This window comes from Hemitrygon akajei, chromosome 21, assembly GCF_048418815.1.
Source record: "Hemitrygon akajei chromosome 21, sHemAka1.3, whole genome shotgun sequence".
Taxonomy (NCBI): domain Eukaryota; kingdom Metazoa; phylum Chordata; class Chondrichthyes; order Myliobatiformes; family Dasyatidae; genus Hemitrygon; species Hemitrygon akajei.
In genome coordinates, this window is record NC_133144.1 from 52,780,607 (window position 1) to 52,795,261 (window position 14,655).

The following is a 14,655-nucleotide window of genomic DNA, read 5'->3' on the forward strand; positions in this document are numbered from 1 at the left end:
CCTTAAAATAAAGTGTATAACCTTTCTGCGGTTTTAGCCTTGTAAGGTACTATAAAACACAGGAGTAAAATTGATCATGGCTAATTTATTTTCCCACTCAACCACATTCTCCTGCCTTCTTCCCATAGCCTTTGATACCCTGACTAATCATGAACCTATCAACCTGCATGTTGTGTATTTAACATTTCAATTATATTTGAGTAATCGTGTATATATTGATTGATTGATTGATTAAGCATTCTTTCTTGTTTAAAGAATTATTTATCGGTTATATGTAAAAAGACATTAATTGTATATGTCATCACACTACTACATGATACGTGTGCACCTCACTTAAAGTAAATTCGAAGTTACACCTATATTTTCAAACTCCTGTATCTTCATTTGAATTAGTTTAATGTTTGAAGTTACAAAACATAACATTGGCAATGAGGCTTTTTTAAGAATCAAACACAAGGCGGCTACAGATTTTCAAAATTTTTTTAAAAACGCAGCGAGGAATGGCAAGTGAGTATGCAGTCCAGCATGTGCAGCAAGATGGTCGAGTTTGAAACAAAGCAGCACAGCACATTTTCTTCGGAAGGGAAAACACAAATGAGTTTTAAAAAGGAAGTAAGAAAATGGAAGAATTCACTGTTTCATAAAGAATGAGTACCGGGTTATAATAATCATTTAAAAAAAAGCAGAAATTGCTGGCAACATTGGAAAGTTTGATGAGTTTGATTACACAATGGATAACTGGCTGATGTACACTGAGCTAATTCAACAGTATTCTGAAGCAAATTAAATATCCAGTGAGAAGCGAGTACCAATCTTACTAAGTATATTAGGTTTAAAGGCAAACAAGAGAATATATGCAGATGCTGGAAATCCAAACAGCACACACAAAGTGCTGGAGGAACTCAGCAGGCCAGGCAGCATCTATGGAAAAATGTACAGTTGACATTTCGGGACAAGACCCTTCAGCAGGACTGGAGAAAAAGGCATACAAATTGCTCCAAAGTATGATTGCTCCAACAAAACCAGCAGAAATAAGATAGTATTATCAAAGTAATGCAGGAACATTTTGAACCAAAGCCATTGTTGAACACAGAATGCTTTAGGTTTAAGTGGAATCAAAAGGAGAGTCTATTTCAGCATACGTGGCTGAATTTAAGAGATTGTCTGAGCACTGTCTGTTCGGTAATGGGCTTAATGACACACTAAGTGTTCATTTAGTTTGTGGAATCTTAAAAGAAAGTATTCAAAAACATCTCCCAACTGAAGCACAACCTATATTCAAAGGAGCAATTTAAATTACTATTTCAATGGAAACTGCAGACAGAGATGCAATTGAATCAGGAATGAAAGTCAGCATGAACAAAACTGCAGCATCTAAACAGAAGCCGGCCTGGCCTAACAAATTGTGTTACCGTTGTGGCAGGGATTCACAAATGCAGATGAAACTTGCAGAAAATGCAACAAAGTTGGACATATACAAAGAGTATTTCAGGCAACCAAAAAAGACTGCACAGGGAAGAGAAAATGATAAAACGTCAAGTTGTAGTTTCAAAAGGAGCACAAATCTGCAGACTGTTAATGAAAATCTGATAATGATAAGAGTGAGACAGGATTGTGTAGCCTTGAGATTTACAGTGTGAAAATTAATAATAGACAAGCAACATGGCTTGCGTTTGAAGTGAACAGCAAATTATTTAAAATGGAATTAGACACCAGTTCAGCTGTTTTAGTCATTCCACAAAATAAGTTTGAACAGTATGTCAATGATACTAAACTGAAGCCTGCAGATATCCAACTAAGAACTTATATTGAGAAAAGATAACTCCTGTGGGAATGACATCCATAACAGTGAAATAGAAAAATCAACAAGCCACTTTGAGCTTGTATGTGGTTAAAACAGGAAGACTAGCACTGGTGGGGCATGATTGACTGAGACTACTACAATTTGATTGGAGATTCATCCACAATTTTCAATGCCACGTCTCCTGCAATGAAGCCATATGAAAGCAAATTAAGAAATGTACTGGATGATGTCTCCATGTTGATCACCATGAACCATTACATAAGCATGTGTTGGTGCCAACCTCTGTGCCTCTGGTTGGAAAGTATATCAGACCAGGGAAGGACCATGCTGCTCAGAGGAATTGTAAAGTGACAAAAGCAGAGGTCCCACTACAACAGTTTTTGTAGGCAACATATCTGAGAAAGCTTCTCATATGTCAATCAGGCAGTTGCTCGCGAAATGTGGTATGGTTTTAAGCTGGAAGAGAAAGTTACAAGCATTCGGCTTTTGTGAGTATAAAGAACCAGAATATACCCTGAGTACATTAAAGTTATTGTGTGAACTTCAAGTGGAAGGCAAAAAGCTTCTTATAAAATTAGATGCTAATACGAAACCATAGCTGGACCAATGGAAGGCCAAAAAGGAAGGAGTCAATGAAGATACAAAAACAGAGGATTAAGCAGATGATGTTGTGGATGAGGAAACCAAGAGGAGAGATCAGATCATAAAGAGGGGGGTCAGCAGGAGACGCTCATGGAGTGAGCATTGTTTCAGATTCGCTCCATAACCTTTACTTTTTTTAACCTATGCTCACCCTTATTTAACTTACTTTTACCTACACCAAAAGATTCTTGATACTTTTTTGGACTTATCTTTAAGAGTTTATTGTGAATTTTTGAAGAAACGAATACAGAAATGGCTCTTAGATCTAAAGGGCGAGAACCTGGGAAGGATCCTAATGGGAACGGGAAGAAGAAAAAAACTGATCTTAAGCGCACTGAATTGACTTATGAAATATTATTGGAGGTTTTAAATGAAAAATTTGAAGAACAACGACAAATTTTTAAACAAGATATAAAGGCTTTTCAAGATTATATGGATAAGACAGATTCAGTAGTTAACCAGCAGCAAGTTCTAATCGTAACTTTGCAAGAGGACGCTCGGAAGCGAGATTTGATAATTGGAAAACTGGAGCAGAAATTACTTTCGACGATTAAACAGGTGGAAACACTTAAAGCCAAGAGTGTCGACTTTGAGAATCGGTCCAGAAGACAGAACTTATGCATACTTGGTCTCCTGGAAGGTATTGAACAAGGGGACCCCTCGAAGTACTTTGCTCAACTTTTAAAGGATGTGTTCCCTTCTGTATTCCCAGACAGTCCTCCGTTACTTGATCGCGCTCACAGAATTATGTGTCGATCACCAAGTGTTTCAGCTAAACCACCGGTTGTAATTGTCCGATTTCACTATGTGCATGTGAAAGAGCAACTTATTCGTGTGGCTCGGCGTGTAGGGATGGTCAAATTTCAAGATCACAATTTTCGATTAGTGGAAGATTTTAGTCCAGAAGTAATGAAGGCAAGGCTTCTTTTTAAACCTCTGATGTCTGAATGTTATGAGAAAAATCTAAAACCTGCGCTCTTATACCCTGCGAAGCTCAGAATCTCGCCTCCGAATGCACCACGGCGTGTTTTTCTTTCTACATCTGAAGCGAGAAGCTTTCTGAATGAGAACTTCCCTACTGCTACGGATTCTCATCTCTAATAAATGAGTGATTTTGATCGTGCAAGATGGTTTTTGTTTCCAAAACCAGATTTTGTTTCTGGCTATTGGTGTAGGCTTACTCTATATTTTATACTCTAGTTAAAGTTTTTTTTTGACATACTAATCTTTTTATTTTACTTACTTCAACCACTGTACTTTATCTTTGGTCATTATTATTAATCCTTCGAAGGTGAATTTTTTTTTACTAAGATGGCGGTTTCTTCTCTGAAATATTTTTGGCTTTTTTTTGATTTCGCCATTTTTTTTCTCTCGTCTTCTTCCTATAATGCATTTCTTATCACAGTTTAAATTTTTTTTGGTTTGTTTGGGTTTTAACCCGATTTATAAGTTACTAGTGATTATATTCTTTTTGGTTTTTTTACTACCAATTATATTAAGAAGTTTGGTTTTAGTATAGTGATTATTATTTCTTTAGAGTTTGGGTGGATCTTTTTTTTAAATCCTTTATATATGGAGTTGTCTTCTGCTGATATGGGGGTAGATTTAGTTTCACCTTTCCTTTTTCCCAGCCTATCCCTGGCTGGGGTGGTCTTTTTTTCTCTTGGGTGGGGGGTGGGGTTTTTTTTCTAAATCTTATGTTCCTTACATCAGTTTTTTTTAGTTTCTTCATTTGGGCTGATTTTAAACTACTAAAATGTCCGCGATGTCATCACTTCCGGGTCCGCCCCTTATTTTTGTTCCTCTTCCGGGTGCATGAGTTCATAATTTGGTTAACCCTTTATATACCAAAGGGTTGATTTCAGAAATATGGCTCAGACCATTAATTTTGTCTCTTGGAATACTAATGGCTTAAACCATCCGATTAAACGGAAAAAGATTTTCAAAGTATCCAAAGACTTAATGCTCATATTATTTTTGTACAAGAAACTCATGTGAGGAAAGAGGATAATTATCGCTTTTTTAGGTTTTGGAGGGATCAACAGTATCATTTGAATTCGAATGCTAAAGTAAAGGGAGTTCCAATTTTTATTGACTCCTCTATTGCATTTGTCCAACACGATATCTTTTCGGATCTGAATGGTAGATTTTTGTTAATTACTGGCTTACTTTTTAACAAAAAAGTTGCTATGGTTAATGTTTATGCTCCAAATGTGGATTGTCCCGATTTTTTTAAGTCCTTATTTACTTCTCTACCTAATCTAAATGAATATAAGTTAATAATGGGTGGTGACTTTAATTGTTGTCTAAATCCTTTGATGGACAAATCTATATCTACTCAGACTTTACCTAATAAGTCGGCCACTTGTATTAACTCTTTTTTGACTGATAATGAAATTTTTGATATTTGGAGATTTTGGCATTCTAAGGACAAAGAGTTTTCATTTTTCTCACATGTTTATCATTCCTACTCGAGAATTGATTATTTTTTTATTGACTCTTGTTTTATTCCATTGGTAATTGGTTGTAATTATGATATTATAGCCATCTCTGACCATGCTCCATTAAAACTTTCTATTAAATTTATGGATACAGCTTCTAGTGCTAGACAATGGTGATTTGATTCTACCTTACTGCAAGATCCGGATTTTATTAAATTTATGAAGGAACAGATCGATTTCTTCTTTTCAACTAATTCCACAGATGATATTTCTTGCGGAACACTTTGGGACACTTTTAAAGCATATATACGTGGACAGATTATCTCCCACTCTGTTGGTCTGAGAAAACGCATTAAGAAGGAAACTCTTTTATTGGTTGATAAAATTAAAGAGATTGACAAGAAATATTCGATTACTCCTAGTAAGGAGCTTTACAAACAAAGGGTTGAACTTCAAACGGAACATAGTTTATTACTTACATCTTCGATTGAAAATCAATTAATGAAAACCAGATCTGATTTTTATATACATAGTGATAAATCGGGTAAACTGTTAGCTAGTCAATTGAAGAATGCTTTGGTTAAACGTCAAATTACTAAGATCCGTCAGCAGAATGGGGATCTGACAGTTAATCATGATGAGATAAACAAATCATTTCAAGATTTTTATACCTCCCTGTATCAATCGGAATTCCCTCATGATCATAATACCATGTGTGATTTTCTTGGGAAATTGAATTTTCCAAAATTATCATCAGATGATCTTTCAATATTAGAAACTCCTATTACGGATGCAGAAATTCAAGGGGTTATTTCCTCTATGAATTCTGGGAAAGCACCAGGTCCAGATGGGTATACAGTAGAATTTTTAAAATGTTTTTCCACTACTCTTTCTCCTTGGTTATGCAGGGTTTTTGAAGAAGCAATTAGATTGGGCAATCTGCCACAATCTTTTTATAGAGCTTCCATTTCTTTAATATTGAAGAAAGATAAAGACCCTACTGACTGTGCATCCTATAGACCAATATCTTTATTGAATGTAGTTTTCAAGATCTTTTCCAAGTTACTGGCATCCAGGCTGGAGAAGGTATTACCCCAAATTATTTCGGAAGATCAAACTGGTTTTATTAAAAATCGCTATTCTTTTCTCAATGTTAGGAGATTATTGAATATTGTTTATACTCCTTCACATAGCACTTCAGAATGTGTCATTTCATTAGATGCAGAGAAAGCATTTGATAGAGTTGAATGGCCATACTTATTTAATGTGCTTGAGAAGTTTAATTTTAGTCCGACATTCATTTTCTAGATTAAACTGATATATCATACTCCAGTAGCCTCGGTGCTTACTAACAATCAAAGATCTCCCTTTTTTCGTTTATTTCGGGGTACTAGACAAGGCTGTCCTCTTAGTCCATTATTATTTGATATTGCTTTAGAACCCTTGGCAATTGTTATCAGAGAATCACAGAACATTTTTAGCATTAATCATGGGACAGATATACATAAGTTATCATTATATGCAGATGATTTATTATTATTTATTTCTGATCCTGAGAAATCCATTCCTGCAGTTATATCATTGTTGGCTCAATTTAGTGATTTTTCCAGGTATAATTTAAATCTTAATAAGAGTGAATTGTTTCCTTTAAATAGACAGGTTCCAATTTATGGAAATTTACCTTTTAAATTAGTTAATGACTCTTTTATTTACTTAGGGATTAAAATCACAAAAAACTATAAGGACTTATTTAAGGTTAATTTTTTACCCTTAATCGATCAGATTAAATGTTTGTTTACTAAATGGTCACCACTATCTTTATCTCTGATAGGTCAGATTAATGCTATTAAGATTGTTTATTTTACCCAAGTTTTTATATATACGTATTTCAAGCGGTACCAATTTTTATTCCGAAATTTTTTTTTGCTAATGTTGATTCAAAAATTTCCTCATATATATGGCAGAATAAAAATCCTAGATTAGGTAAAATATATTTACAGAAGGCAAGGAAGGAAGGTGGATTGGCATTGCCTAATTTTAGATTTTATTATTGGGCTGTTAATATCCGATATTTGATATGTTGGTTAAAGGATTGGGATATATCTTTTAGCCCTCATTGGGTGAACCTGGAAATTAAATCTGTACAAGGATTTGCATTGGGTTCTATTTTAGGGACTTCTCTTCCCTTTGCTCTTTCTAAATTGCCGAAACGAATTGACATCCTGATAGTTAAACATACTTGATGTATATGATTTCAATTTCGGAAATTTTTTGGGTTGACTCAGTTTGTTTTAAATATTCCTATTGTATCCAATTGCTTTTTTTATCCTTCTATTATAGACCAAGCTTATTCAGCTTGGAAGACTAAAGGATTACTACGATTTTCTGATTTATTTTTGGATAATTGTTTTATGTCTTTTGAGCAATTATCTAATAAATATAATTTGCCTAGATTTCATTTTGTTAGATATTTACAGATTAGGAATTTCTTAAATACTGTACTTCCTACTTTTCCAAATTTTGTGTCTTCAGGTATTTTGGAGAATTTGTTTGAAATAAATCCTTCTCAGAAAGGGCTAATATCAAAACTTTACAATATAATTATGAAGATATGTTCAGAGCCCTTCTATAAGATTAAAAATGATTGGGAAAGAGAACTTAACCTTACTATCCCTATTGAGAATTGGGATAAAATTCTTCAATTAGTTAATACATCATCTATATGTGCTAAACATTCATTAATACAGTTTAAGGTTGTGCATAGGGCTCATATGTCCAAGGATAAATTGGCTCATTTTTATTCCTATATAAATTCTATTTGTGACAGATGTCATTCTGAGAAAGCATCTTTAACTCATATGTTCTGGTCGTGTCCGCTTTTGAAAAAATACTGTAAAGACATTTTTGATATTATTTCTGCGGTATTGAACATCGATTTACAACCTCATCCTATTACTGCAATTTTTGGTTTACCAATGATGGACTCACTCCATTTATCCTCTTCCGCTTGTCGAATGATTGCATTTCTTATATTAATGGCTAGAAGATCTATTTTGTTGAATTGGAAAGAAATTAATCCTCCTACCGTATTTCATTGGTTTTCTCAAACAATGTTATGTCTAAATTTAGAAAAAATTAGAAGCGTTGTATTTGATACTTCTATTAAATTTGAAAAGATATGGAGACCATTTATTCAATATTTTCATATGATGTAATATGACCCTGTTCCAAGCCTATTTGTTTTTCCAGTTTCGATTTTATATATGTTGAGAGGATCGTAGTTGACGACACTGATGATTTTGTATTTTTGTGAGATATTATAAACAGCCCTTTTTTTCCATTTTTTCTTTTTCTCTTTTTTCTTTTTTTGTTTTTTTTCCTTATTAGTTATTAGATTATTAGATTAGTTTTTTGCATATTTTTTTCTTTTTCTTTTTTCTGTTTTTTAAAATATATATTATGATATACCTAGGTTTGCCTTGTTTATTTGTAAATTGTATCGACCATGATTTGGGAATACTCATTTATACTGTAATCATTGCTTATGTATTCTTTCATGTTCAGTTGAAATGTGTATGTTTGTAATCCCATTATCTATGTATCAATTTTATTTTGTTGATATTAATAATAATAATAATAATAATAATAATAATAATAATAATAATAATAAAAAGATTGAAAAAGAAAGAAAAGATCATAAAGAGAGCAATGGAAAAATTAATAAGAGCACGCTCCAGTGAACTAAATGCACCTTCCCAAGATCAAGATGCACAAACTAGAAAACAAAAAAGGAAGAAGAAAGATAGCTACCACTATCAGAACCACTTCCTGTAGTCTCAGAGTCAACTCCTATGATCACCACACAGGAGACCACAAAACCTGAGATTGTTTCACAGTCACAAGTCTCTCCTGTCAAGCAGAGTGGTCCCTCTTGTCAGGAAAGATATTATCCCACAAGAGTGAGAAATCCTGCACAGTGATTAAATCATTGAATCTGAATGGGACAATTTAAAAACTTACTATGCTGTGGATGCCTGTATATAGTAGTTGTGTGTGTGTATATATATATATAGTATTCTGTGTATCTTCTTGATGCATTCTCTATTGAGTTGGATTTTATAGCTAAGCAGGAAGGAGTGTTGTCTATTTAATATTTCAATAATATTTGAGTAATCTTGTTTATATATTGTTTGATTAAGCATTCTTGTTAATTTAAAAAATTGATCATGGTCATCTGTAAAAATATGTTAATTGTTTCCAAGTGATACATGCACTCCTCGCTTAAAGTAAACTTGAAGTTACACCCATTTCTTCATTTGAATTAGCTTAATGTTTTGAAGTTACAAAACTTAACACTCCACTTTAAATACTCCCAAAGACTTGGTCTCCACAACCGTCTGTGGAAATGAATTCCACAGATTCAACACCCTCTGTCTGAAGAAATTCCTCCTCATCTCTGTTCTAAGGGGAGGTCCTTCTGTTGTGAGGCTGTGCCCTCTGGATCTAGACTCTCCAACTATCTGACATATCCTCTCCACGTCTACTCTATCTATGCTTTTAAATATTTGATAGGTTTCAATGAGAATGCTCTCTGATTCTTCTAAACTCCAGTGAGTTCTGGCTCAGAGGCATCTAATGCTCCATATACCTCTGGACCCTCTCCAATGTCAACACATCCTTTCTTAAAGGTTCCAAAACTACTAACAATACTGAAAGTGTGGTCTGGCCAGTGACTTCTAAAGCCTCGGCATTCCATCAATGCTTTTATATTCTAGTCCTCTCAAAATAAATGTTAACACTGCATTCGCCTTCGTGTACATTTTCTGTGCAAATGAAATTTCCTCAGAAACACCAAATTATTCATTTTTAAATTTCCTGTTTTGGAAATGGTTGTCAAAGCAGACACAAGCCAGCACACAGCAGTGCAACTTAATGATATACTTCTAACTTCAGTTAAAATTGAATTGATTTAAGCACAAGAAAAGTTGGTCTGGAAAGACAAGAATGCAGATGTTGGAATCCTGAGCAACAAACAAGTGACTGGAGGAAATCAGTGGGTCAAACAGGTTGTGTGGGAGGAAAGGGATTGAAGACATTTTGAGTTGAAACCTTGCATCAGGAATAGATGAACTGAAGTCTAGGACAGATGAGTGATGTTAGTTTGTTATCTAGGAACTATTATTTATTAATTAGGTGATAGCAGATATGGATTTTGCAGTCGATGACTGACATAATTACACTTTCCACTTTCATTATTAATAGACTTTCTAAGCTCCGAGTTAATAAAAATCTGGTCCAATATCTAATTACTTTCACTGCCTGAATGTTCTGATCTGAGCATACATTTAGAAATATTTACATCTCAACTCACATTCTGTGGGGAATAGAAGAGATTGACCAAAGAAGAAATATCTACAAAACCCATCACCTTTCCCTGGTGCCCCTTTTTCCCTTTCTCTCGTGGTCTACTCTCATCTCCAATTAGATTCCTTCTTCTTCAGCCCTTGATCTTGTCCACCTATCACTTCCCAGCTGCTTATTTCATCCCCCCTCCCCCAAACGCCCTTCTATCACCTGCCAACTTTTTCTCTACCTCTCCCTAACTTCTTCTTCTAGCCTTTGCCCCCTTCCTTCCCAATCTTGATGAAGGATTTTGGTCCGAAACATCGACTCTTTATTCTCCTCCATAGATGCTGCCTGACCTGCTGAGTTCCTCCAGTATTTTGTGTGCATTGCTCTGGATTTCCAGTACCTGCTGGAACACTTATGTATAAGCAAAGGTTAAGATGTTTAGTGATGAATTTAGTTTAATAATCCAAAGAATGCATTAGTTTTTACACTGAAATCAAAAAGCACAATTTATTACACTTACATCAGAATGATGCAAACATTTTCACCAGAGGCAGCTTTATTAGGTACCTCATGTACCTAATAAATTGTCCACTGAATGTATGTCAGACTCAAAATCAAGTTTAATTTCACTGGCATATATCATGCAATTTGTTGCTTTGCAGCAGCAGTATAGTGCAATACAAAATGATGAAAAAACTATAAGTTACAATCAGTATACATATATTAAAAGAATTAAATGAAATAAAAAGTGAAAAAAAAGAGGAAAATATGCAGTGAGATAGTGTTCCTGGATTCATGGTCCATTTAGAAATCTGATGATGGAGGGGAAGAAGTTGTTCCTGAAAAGTTGAATGCTCCTGTACCTCCTCCTTGATGGCAGTAAAAAGAAGAAGGTATGTGCTGCCGATGGGGTCGTTACTGATGGACGCAGTCTTTTTGAGGCAACACTTCTGAAGATGTTCTCAATGCTGGGGAGGCTAGTGCCCGTGATTGAGCTGGCTGAGTTTGCAACTCTCTGCAGCTTTTTCTGACCTTGTGCAGTGCCCCCTCCGTACCAGACAGCAGTGAAACCAGTTAGAATATCTCCACGGTACATCTGCGAAAATTTGCGAGTGTCTTTGGTGACATAGCAAATCTCCTCAAACTCCTAATGAAATATAACCACTGTTGTACTTTCTTTGTAATTGCATCAAGGGCCCTGGATAGATCTTTAGAGATGTTGTCACCCAGAAACCTGAAACTGCTCACCCTTTCTACTGCTACTCCTTCAAGGACTGGTGTGTGTTTCCTTGATTTCCCCTTCCTGAAGTTCACAATCAATTCCCTGGTCTTATTGACATTGAGTGCAAAGTTGTTGCCGTGACACCACTCAACCAGCTGATCTATCTCACTCCTATATGCCTCCTTATCACCATCGGAAATTCTGCCAACCTTAGTTGTGTCAGAGGCAAATAGAGGCTGGGTATCTGGGTGCGGGCCAGGACATCATTGTTGGGGACTGGGTCAGTCCACTTGATGTCCAGGATGCGTCTCAGGCTGCGAAGGTGGACGGCGTTGAGACGCCGCTGTTGTCTGGAGTAGAGGCTCCGGGTCTCACTGCCGTAAAGCAGTGTGCTGAGGACGCAGGCCCTGCAGGACACTGGGGGACCGCGCCTTCAAGTGCAGTCACTCCCGTGTGGGCCTCTACAGCCACAACAGACGCTGCTCTACCAACACAGACTGAAGCAAGACTTTCCAGGTGCAGATCCATGGTCTCGCAAGACTAACGGATGCCATCAGGTAAATTTATAGTTGGTGTCTAAGCTGTGCCTAGCCGCACAGACATGGGTGTAGAGGGAGTAGAGCAGTGGGCTAAGCACACATCCTTAAGGTACTTGATGTCAGCAAGGAGGAGATGTTAATTTTGATCCACACATATTGTGGTCTCCCAGTGAGGAAGTCACAGAAGCCCAGGTTCTGGAGCTTGTTGATAGGCACTGATGGTATGATTGTGTTGAAAGCTGAGCTGTAATCACAGGTAATAATATTGTCCAGGTGAGCCAAAGCCAAATGGAGAGTCAGTGAGATTGCATCCTCCATAGACCTATTGTGGTCATGAGCAAATTGCAGTGGGTCCAGGTATTTACTTAGGCAGAAGTTGATTCTAGCCATAGCCAATCTCTCAAAGTACTTCATCACAGTAAATGAGTGGCGTTGGGTGATAGTCATTGGGCACTGGTATGATTGTCACCCCTCTGAAGCAGGTGGGAAACTCTGACTGCTGCAGTGAGAGATTAAAGATATCCCTGAACACTGCTGCCAGCTGGTTGGCACAGATTTTCAGAGCCCCACCAGGTACCAAATGCAGGCCTGACAGCTTGTGAGGGTACACCATTTTGAAAGCTGTTCTGACGTTCCTGGTCTCCTGCTCCTGTAGCCCATGCATTCAGAGATGTGTTGTGCATTCAGAGATGCTCTTCTGAACAGCATTGTTGAAATGAGTGTCTAATTGAGTTACTGTTGCCTTCCTGTCAGCTTGAACCAATCTGACCATTCTCCTCTGACCTCTCTCATTAACAAGGCATTTTTATGCAAAGAACTGCTGCTTGATGGTTGTTCTTTGTTTTTCACACCATTCTCTGTAAACTCTTACTGTAAGAGTAAGAGACTGTTCTGCATGAAAACCCAAGGAGATCAGTGGTTTCAGAGATATTCATACCACTTTGTCTAGCACCAAAGATCATTCCACAGTTAAAATCATTTAGATCACATTTCTTCCCCATTATGATGAATAGCAACTGAACCGCTTGACCTTGTATGCATGCTTTAATGCAGTGAGTTTCTGCCATGTGATTGGCTGATTAGATACAGTGCCTGTAAAAAGTATTCACCCCTTTATAAGACCACAAGGCATAGGAGCAAAATTAGGCAATTCAACCCATCAAGTCTTCTCCGCCATTCCATCATGGCTGATCCCCATATATTTGTCTTCTTGCCATATCCTTTGATGCCCTGACCAATCTGGAAACAATCAAATTCAACCTTAAATATACGCACGGACTTGGCCTCCACCGCAGCCTGTGGCAGAGAATTCCACATTTACTACCCTCTGGCTAAAACAAATCCTCCTCACCTGTTCTAAAGGGTTGCCCTTTAGTTTTGAGGCTGTGCCCTCTAGTTCTGGATACCCTCACCATAGGAAACATCCTCTCCACTAGATCCATCCGATCTAGTCCTTTCAACATTCGGTAGGTTTCAATGAGATCCCCACCACATTCTTCTAAATTCCAGTGAGTACAAGCCCAAGGCTGCCAAACGCTCCTCATATTTTAACCCCTTCATTCCTAGAAGCATCCTTGTGAACCTCATCTGGACCATCTCCAATGATAATACATCCTTTTTGAGATATGGGCCCTTGGAAGTTTTATGCTTGGGGTTTATGCTTGTGGTCATTGTCTTGCTGGAAAACAAATCTTCTCCCAAATCGCAGTTCTCTTGCAGACTGCATGGATGAATGGGTGTTTCTCCATGCATCGGACTGTCTTACGCAGAGAGGTTAGAGAGACTGGGCTTGTACACGCTGGAATTAAGGAGATTGAGAGGGGATCTGATTGCAACATATAAGATTATTAAGGGATTGGACAAGATAGAGGCAGGAAATATGTTCCAGATGCTGGGAGAGTTCAGTACCAGAGGGCATGGTTAAGAATAAGGGGTAGGTCATTTAGGACAGAGTTAAGAAAAAACTTCTTCTCCCAGAGAGTTGTGGGGGTGTGGAATGCACTGCCTCGGAAGGCAGTGGAGGCCAATTCTCTGGATGCTTTCAAGAAGGAGCTAGATAGGTATCTTATAGATAGGGGAATCAAGGGATATGGGGACAAGGCAGGAACCGGGTATTGATAGTAGATGATCAGCCATGATCTCAGAATGGCGGTGCAGGCTCGAAGGGCCGAATGGTCTACTTCTGCACCTATTGTCTGTTGTCTATTGCATCAGGTTTTCCTCCAGGATTTCACTGTATTTTGCTGCATTCATTTTACCCTCTACCTTCACAAACCTTCCAGGGCCTGCTACAGTGAAGAATCCCCACAGCATGATGTAGCCCCCACCATGCTTCATGGTAGGGATAGTGTGTTTTTCATGATGTGTGATTCAGTCTGATGGCCAAAAAGCTCACTTTTGGTTTCATCAGACCATAGAACCTTCTTCCAGCTGACCAGAGTCTCCCACATGCCTTCTGGCAAACTCTAGCTGAGATTTCATGTGAGTTTTCAATGGTGGCTTTCCCTTTGCCACTCTCCCATAAAACTGTGACTGGTGAAGCACCCAGGCAACAGTTGTATGCACAGACTCCCATCTCAGCCACTGAAGCTTGTAACTCTTCCAGAGTTGTCATAGGTCTCTTGGTGGCCTCCCTCACTAGTCCCCTTCTTGCAT